The following is a 9,741-nucleotide window of genomic DNA, read 5'->3' on the forward strand; positions in this document are numbered from 1 at the left end:
ACATTTTCTTCGTTTATTCAAACATTCCTGAAAGGCTATCGCTTTGTTTACATATTACGCTTACAACAAATATCTCAAAGGAGCATGTAATAGTTACTAGTATATAAGTTACTTCATCTTTTCAATAAACAAACAACGGACAGATCTGTTGGGAACTATTTTTCTCCAATTTAAAACAAGAACATTAATAAACGTCCGGCAAATCAGAAATAACATTTAAACCCGGGCATTGACTCGCTCGCAAAATACCAAGCTCGCTTGGTACATGTTTCCGTGGTTGTTTCCGATTTTCCGATTGATATAGGATGTTTTTGCAATATTTCATCACTTCTTGTTTAACTGATTTGTACTTAATCTTAAAAAAAATCTTTTCTTTTTGATAGCATTTTAGATTTTCATTCAGTCAACTGTACCCTTAACATTTACTTCAGCAGCAACTTTTCTGTATCTTGCAAATATACTTTCAACGCAATCGGCGCTCTCGTTTTTAATTTTCAGCACTCCCTTGGCGGAGTAACCTTGCCCTTTAAAAGGCAATCATACATGCATTGTCGTTAAATTGTCTACCAGTGCACATCAAGGTCACATTGGCCACCTTGCACTGGTCGATTTGGATCAAAATTATTTCGTTGGCGAAAACCCGGGAAGCCGAGGTAAATTTGACAAGCCACATTACAGATAATTACAGTTTTAGTTATGAAAAGTTAAAAGCAAATGGTGAGCATTTGAATCCTTATGGCAATTAAGTTGCAAAAACAACAACCTTTAAAGAATCTACGCGGTAGCAATTTAATTTCAGTAAATGTATTTTATGCTTTTTTTAGTCATGTGTTAATTTTTGCTGATTTAAGTCCCTTCGTACTTATCTAAAGCAACGTGTTTTTATAAAAGTGCGAAATTGTTGTTGTTGTCTGTCCAGTTCCACGCATGAAAGGCGTGCGTGTTGCAACAGACCAGGTGCTGTAACAAAATATAGACGTGCAATTCAGTACATTAAGTATTTTATGATGACAAATTTAAATCGGAATAAATACACACGATGAGAATGTATTGACCCATTGAAACTTTAGAAAAAAAATACGTTAATTTACGTATTAAACATTGCAGTAGATTGTCCGTTCGAAAATATTGGTGTCGTGTGGGAGAGTAGGGGAGTTACAGGTTTATGTCAGAACATGAACATGAATAAAAATGAAGTGGAAATACATTAAATGACGCATTTAGAAAAATACTAAATAGTTTTTAATGTGGTTTGATTAAGAATTTAATACAATGCTCGTTGATACTAAAACGTGTATCATTAGAATTATGATGTGGTTCATTCTTTGTAAGACTCACAGACTTTTTCCTTAGCGCAAACTTAGAGATACGTTGAATTTCTTTTTTTCATCTTTATAATCATAAGTGGAGTTTGTGTGAATCCTGTATATAATTATGAGAGATTGAAAATCAATGGCATTTTCCTCCTTGAATTTCTTTTTATAAATCTCTCCACTGGAAACAATAAAAAGTAATTTACATTTGTGTTTATATTTTTCTTGGCAGTTCGATTGGCCTACGTTCAAAAGTCGAACTTCATGTCCTGTGACTGTAAGTAATATAAAATACGTTTGAAGGGCGAACAACTTGAGTGCCGTCAGCGCTTTGATTTCATATTGCACTTCCGCGAGACATTTTATTTGCAAAATCATTTGTAAAGCCTTTGTAAAACACTATTCATAATCAACCAATGATATTTTACGTATCCAGAAGACAGGGCCTTATAAATGGAATTATGTAAATATTTTACCTTTAACTGAAGTTAACAAAGGGAACGGAGCACTTAGTTACCTCTTTCTTTTATTGATTTACATGTACACTAACTGGAATGTAGACAAAACGACATATTTGATATGTATAGAACAATTGCTTCATTTGTGTATAAAGTGTTTGATAAATCTAAGTTCAGAGAATTACTTCTGTTGCTTCTACGTTACAATGATTTTATTTGCATTGTTTAGGAATGTAACAGCGTGCATTTTAGTCTGTGTCAATAATTCAATGAACGACACGGGAAACGTGCCATAAAGACTGCACTATGGCACACTTCAAATCATGTAGCTCAATTGATAAGGAATATATTATTCGTCGAATTCTATCAGGGCTTTGTGGTGCAAGCTGAAAATGGAACAATGAATTATTCGGGCTGCTTCATATAGCATACGATATTATACTGTTTACTTTGTGCGTACATGATACCGCTGTTATGTTGCAGAACTAGGAGACATATGACCCCAATGCGATGCGTTCCTAAACGTAGGTCACCTTTGGCTTTTTATGCAATATAGCCTCAAGCCAAAAAGTGTCCCTGAAGCATGGTTCGGTGTAAGGAGAACTTATATTGCCTTGCTATATAACCGGTGTTCAATCCCCATTGCGGTCGTGGATTTTCTGGCTGGGTTACATTCAAATCTTAATTCGAACTTTGCATGCAACTATCCACATATACGAATTCGTTATAACGAACAATATAAGAAGCATTAATTCTTAGTTTGGCGTAATTGCCGAAACATCTTTTTTGGAGTAATTTTTTTGACATGCGTAATTAGTGAACGATTTTTGTTAATATTATGATTGTTTACAATATCATCACATATACATATAGTAGTTTGAGCATTTGCGTGCCTGTTCTTTGTACTAAGTTTCTTTCATATGAATGTTCCGAAATGCTTAATATCTACAATGATAGGTCATGTTCACGGGATATTATTGAACTTATTTACTACAACAACCTCTTTCCTTATTCAAAATCTATCATATTTCTGACAAACGATCAATCCCAAACGCTTAACAATAGAGATGGTCCCAACTTGAATCACTTCACTTTGTAACGTAACAAATATTTGGGGCATTATTGAAAAACTATAGTAATCGAAAGTTTTATCAACGCAATAACCCACATTTTATACCATCTTCAAAAGGCAGTCACGCCTAGACCATCATTTTATTGACTCGGGTATAAAACGTCCATAAGTGTCGGACAACCCGTGTTTTTATTATACTTCATGAGTCCTTGTTTATTTACGTATCATAATAAGGGTCAAAACATCGGTCAATTCCGTATGTATTCGTTATGTGTCCGTTGCCTACGTCATATTTACGTTGCACTTGTTAGACACGTGACTTTGCACACGGTCCGTCAGAATTTTCACACGTTACAATCGACTGTTTCATTGTTTATATCTGTATCAATCTCTTGCGCGACGGTCACATTACATTCACCTCTGTGTTGGGCTCAGAACGGACTATTGTTTTGAAAGCGTCTCATTCATGTCATGATCATTCCAAGCGTTCATCATTGAGGTTACAGTACACTAAACAATCTCTTGCACGACGGTTACATTGCATTAACTGCATTAAAGAAAACCATCTCATACCATGATATTTTATATCAGTCTTAATTAATTATTATAAAAATGATATGTTTTTTATGTTAAGAAACCAACATACATAAATACGTCGAAGCAATGCCTAACGTCACTCAATAAAAAATATGTACAATTGTTTACATTTGTGAAGTGCGTGGAATGATTACATCTGTGTAAATGGGCAATAAAATTGTTCCAAAGAGTTGCATTAAAACTCACAAGTTTATGCACGAGTTATCGTTAATTTAACAGTCATATTTCTTAATTAAATGCATGCGATCTTAAATATCCACTCAAATATACATTGTATGCGTTTGTTCGGTTTTAGCTATTTGGTAGACAAAATGGCGTGCTGAGCCTTATGCAGAGTTGTATGTGAGAGCAAGGAACGACAACTCTGCGTGGAGATTGTATCTGTATATTGACTAAGAAAAAAGGGACAGTACCACGCACACAGCCGGACATTGCGGTCACACATTTTTTTATTGTCATGGGGCCAATAGGCCGCCGCATTTAGCTTGTAGTTTATACTATTTTACAAACATTGGGAAATGTTAGAAAATCTCCAGCTGTCCGAAACAACACGGAAAACCTCTCATGCCAGACATGTGCGTCTAAAATCCGGGCAACGACATGATCGACCACTTCACGGTGATGGACAACCTTGAGCTGTGCCAGAACAATCAACCTATCCCCGACCTTCTTGAATGTTCTGGATTCTGCAGCTCGCACCCGTCATACAATAACTTGATGCGACAATTGCAAATGTTTCCAAGCGATTGCCACGGAGAGCATGAACGTGGTACTTTAGTGACAAGGTGGCCGTAAACTAACAAAGACCGAACCGAAGTATTGCGGGTGTGGTTTTTGTACTTTTTAAATAATATTTTGCATATATTCAATCAGTGTAAATGTCAAAGATGTAAACACATTCGTACAACTTGAGTTTATTTACAATGCATTAATTCTTCGCCACAATCTGAAAATTCCGAAGGACTATATATTTTGTAGAAGTTGTTAAGAAGAAGCTGTAAGCTTAACTTCTTGTCGATTGATAGGGACTTGAAAGAAGGATATCCGGTATGTTAAAATGCCCTTCAATGTGCCCACCGTTTTCAAAACATGTTTCAGTGCATCGCAGAAAAACAATACTATTACACAATAATTTCAAAAGAAAAGCACGTCAGCACTTTCCATAAGTTAAATGTTGTCAAACATTTTTCATCGATCAATGAACAAAACATCCTTACAAACCTGCAAAAGGCAAATAACACGGTTATGTGTTGTTGATAGTTATTTCTATGAATTTCAACGTCAAGAACTAGCGATGCATTCATGATTGTTCAGTAAACACAAGGCGTAAAATGATTCCCTTGTTCTCTACTTGATTTGTTGCAGACATGTCGGGTATACAGCAGTGGTTCAATACAAAACCAAACAAGCTTGCAAATATGAATACAAAACGCATGTTCTAGAACTGAATAATAAAGTTTAGTTTTATTACTGGGAGTGTCATTTATGACACCCCATATACACCGGTTAATCAACAGGCACACACGATATCGATAACAGACAGCCACAACATGTAAATAAATAATGAATGGTGATTTAAACGAGGGAATTTTTTATTCGGTTTGCTCTATCCAGGTATAACTTACCAATATTATCCTGGTACGCACCGTTATGCATGAATATGTTTAAGAAACGATTCGCAGAATAAACAAGTTTTCATACTTGAAGCGATTTAAAACAATTGAAGCTTACCTCGCTAAGTATTCAATAATTGTCTTGTTTAGCTTGCGCAAAGCCTGCAATATACAAAACAGAATATAAATATTGAAAACATGGTTTAGGTGTTACATTTTCATTGACATTGAAACCGTGAACTGGTCAGTTTCGTAAAGATCATTCACTTGCGATTGTTTGAGTCAATCTGCCAGGTTGTTTGAGAATAGTTGAGTACACATTAATTATAGAACCGTATATTTAAGTGAAACAAAAAAGGACCATATTTCTTCAAAAATTGGTCGTAGCCAAATATTTTGACTGCGTTTGAAATCATTTATGCATGCAAGAAATTCACCTGTAAAAGTTAAAGCAAACTCTGTCAATCAGTTACAGAGGAATTGAGTGCACAGTTTCGGAGAATATAAGTATATTCTGTATATTTAAACAAGAAAAAGACAACATTCTGTCAATACTTGTCGCATTTGTTTGTGTGTTATTGTATTCTTCTACTCGTCAAAAAATTGTTTGATTGGTGGCCACTGTTATCTTAGTTGCTTTGGTATAAATACTGTAAATTCATGCATCGCTGACACCAAATACATCTTATTAACTATTTATGGCCCAAACATCTGGGCACTGTAAGTCTTTATGAAACTCATGCCAACCGTGACGTTATATATTCCGTCTAGTCGCTCGAACTTAAAAACATCGACCAGCCTTCATGTCACGGTCGTTATGCTGTAGTGCGCAGTGATGTTGATCTGAGTTTTGTAACACAGTGGAGCGCATACTAGTGATTGTGTGTGATGACAACGTGTGCCTGAAAGGCCTATTGACATGCCAGTCAAAACATATACTTAAAAGATCGGGTTCGTCTAAGAGCCGGAAAAAAACCTCGAATGCAAACACATGTAAACATTTTTTTTTATACTTTGTACAGATGCAATTTGAATGCAGGCACTCCTATATGTCTTCGTTGTTCTGTCTAGATAATACAGTTTATTCTAAAATACGTTTAAAATAAAAGCTGACTTAAGTTTGGAAGTAGTAAACTGGAATTTGTATGATTAAAATAAATCGATTGTTACAAAACTATGCTCTGTATAGCTAAATTGTCGTTGACACATTGCCGAACATACTATTGTATGCAGACCATGGCCAGAGTGAGTCGATAGGAAGGTCCCTATTTTTCCACACCCACTGTCCATACACCGGCCTAGCAAGCACAAACGTGTATTGGGTGAAATTCTCTACGCGATTGAAAGCTGCATTTCAATAATGCCGATGAAAACCACTATATTTGTATTTCAATATATAAATATGAGCGTATCAAATGGAAAATCGTGATACAAGTTGTTTTTTGAAACACGGATAAAACAGTGCTTTTTTCTGCTATATACGAGGTACACATAAGACAATTTAATCTGAGGGGTTGTGTACTGGTATTCAACATAAAGTTATCTCAAGAGCCTTTTGAGTTCGCAAGACAAAGATACCATTATTGTGAAAATGTGACAAAAGTTTGAAAAAAATGTCGTTTCCTCCACTAGTAAACTAGTCCTTCTAAGGTACTGGCTCTATTGTGTGGCTATGCGTGTTTACGATTGTGCCTGTCCGTGAAGCCGTCCTTCCCACTGTTGTTGTGTCGCGCTGAACTAAAACATTATCGGTTCTATGAGAGAGCATATTGCAAACTTATTAACCAGCATGGTATTTTCGAAAAAAAAGGCAACATTTAGGATGACACCGGAATTCGTAGGAAACGGCTTTTGATAAGCGATCCAGGAACGCATCATTAAAAAACACCTTTTTCCAACACAATTTATTACAAGACAGCAAACAAAAACATAAAGCAAAATGTATATTCAGCGCTCAAATGAGGATAAGCACACCAATTGTGAACACAGTTTTAAAAATGACCTTCAAATTATCAAGATAAACACTCTATAAGTTAAACCAACACAGAGTCATAAATGTTGCCCTAATTTGGTAACTTTAAAAAAAAATTTAATCTGGTTACCATGGTTTCAGACGCATCTCACCAAGATTCAAACTTATAATAGATGTTGTCAATATAACAATCTGACCAATTTTATGAAGATTGGGTCATAAATGTTACGTCTAGAGTGATAAAAACAGTTCTTCTAGTATTTGCCCGATGATCAAGTTTTCATGCTCCGACACAGATTTCAATTGGTTTTAGGTATTTCCAAATAAGCATTATTACAAATTTTCATCAATATTGAATCATTAATATGTCATCTAGAATGCTTACAATGTGTTTCTAATAATTGACCTGGTTATCTAGTTTTCGGACGCACAATACCCTGATATGTACAAGATTCATAAATGTCGAATCTAGAATGGTAACACGGTTTTTATAAGATTATATATGGTTTTAAACGAACGTAACCCAGATTAAAACTAGGTTCAGAATATGTAAAGATAAACATTCTGAACAAGTTGTATTAAAAGTATGTCATAAATTTGTCCTCTGGTTACAAGGTTTTCCTAACATTTGACCTGGTGACCTAGGTTTTTGACGCCCATAATCCAGATTCAAACTCGCCAAAGATATTGTCTATATAAACATTATGAACATGTTTCGGAAAGATCGGATAACAAATATGACATTCAGCGCCGAATGTTGACAACGCACGCCGGACACCACACGACGACGGAAGCCAAGAATAGGGTGATCAAAATAGCTCACCTTGAGCGCTTGGTACTTAGGTCAGCTTAAATTACAACAATAGCACAATGATGTAATGCCATCAGGGATAAGAAAATGAAATTATAGCAATATTCACATAATAAATGACATAACGAAAATTGAGCAAAGTGATTGCCCTTTGCTTTCCTATACCGGTACCATAACACACATGTGAAGCTAGTGCATATATTTATAGAAATATTCTTAAAAAAAGATGAACATATGTAAAACAAAACACTGTATGACTATTCAAATGACGTTCACAATATAAAAGGTACAAACGTACTGCATGCAATAATATTAAATAATCAGAAAAATCATCAAAGTTGTGATTCGCAATTATAATTTACCATCACTTTTATGTAAACACAAGAACATAAACAAGACAAAAGATAAAAAAGTAGATAAGACCTAAATAACATGCTTTCGTAATTTCTCTCAGTCCTGTAGCAAAATGTCTATAATATACTGCAAAGCTCAACATCTATGTAAAAACAACATAAAAACAAAAACAGTTCGTCCGTCATTTCTGGCAATCGGCCACTTAACCACTTCTATATTACTCTTGTGTGTAATGAAAACATGTATTAAAGCAAGCAGGCTACATGTGTATTGTGTGATTATTTCTACGCCATTGATGTACGAGGAATATTGGCTATATGATCCAGGATGGTGAGCTGACATTTTACTTAATCAATGTGTATTCAAAAGTTGCACTGTTTACATTTGTAATCAGAATTACTCTTCGAGTGTTTCGGGGTTAATCGATAAATAAACAACAGTGACTCGTTTGAACTAAATCGCGTTGTTCGTTTTAATATGAAATAGTATATAATTCTATCGTTTTTTTCGTTCATAACATATTTTGATAATATAATCTGAAAACAAACCAATTATGGTTTTAAGTTGTTTATTAAAGGGAAGAGCTACTTCTGAAAAAGCAGTGTTTCGAATAAGAACGTCTACCGGGGACCATCGGAAGCCGAAATCTCAGTTATATTAACCCATTTATGCCTTGTGGACTCTCCCATCCTTCTAATTTGGATCAATTTATTTCCAAAATTAGGGATGTCTAGCATATTTATTTCTGTATTTAGAATATTTCTTACAGAAATTCCTTTAAGCAAACAGCGCAGACCCAGATGAGACGCCGCATTATGCGGCGTCTCATCACGCCGCATGATGCGGCGTCTCATCTGGGTCTACGATGTTTGCCAAGGCCTTTTTTCTAGACGCTAGGCATATAAATTTGTTAAGTTGGAGATATATCGCACGAAACATGTAATTAATTCGTTAAACCAATCGCCGTTTTACTAGTTTTATTAGCTGAATAAAATTGTGTTTACATAAAAAAACGTTACTTTATCGATTGGGAATGTAGAAGCTATTCAAGATTAAAGGTAAAACCTTACTGAAAAAGAAATGCATCAAATGTCTATAGTAAATTAATTATATACATCATATCCGATAACTCTTTGCCGCGGTACGAGTAGCATCGTTTCATTTATTAAAATTCGCATTTACAACACTCAATTAATTTTTATTTTTAAAATGTTGGCTAAAACATGCCTATTTCGATTTCGTAAAATACTTAAGAATGTATTATCTGAGAACTATTGCAGATTTAGAAACCAATATGTAACTTTTTCCATAATGTTATTGAAGATGATCTGCATATTTATCTATATGAGATTGTGTCTTATATTTAAGAAGCTATGTGTTTACACCGAACATTAAGTAGATGAATGAAAATTAAATTTGAAATCCTTTCAAGTTGCCCGTTTGCATTTACGTATACATGTGTTCTGAAAAAATGTCGGGACATCTATAAGTTTTGGAGAGTAAAATTATGACTGGTGTAAACAAAAAATAAATTGCTATGACCGTTCCAAC

The sequence above is a fragment of the Dreissena polymorpha genome, chromosome 11, assembly GCF_020536995.1.
Source record: "Dreissena polymorpha isolate Duluth1 chromosome 11, UMN_Dpol_1.0, whole genome shotgun sequence".
In the NCBI taxonomy this organism is placed as follows: Eukaryota; Metazoa; Mollusca; class Bivalvia; order Myida; family Dreissenidae; genus Dreissena; species Dreissena polymorpha.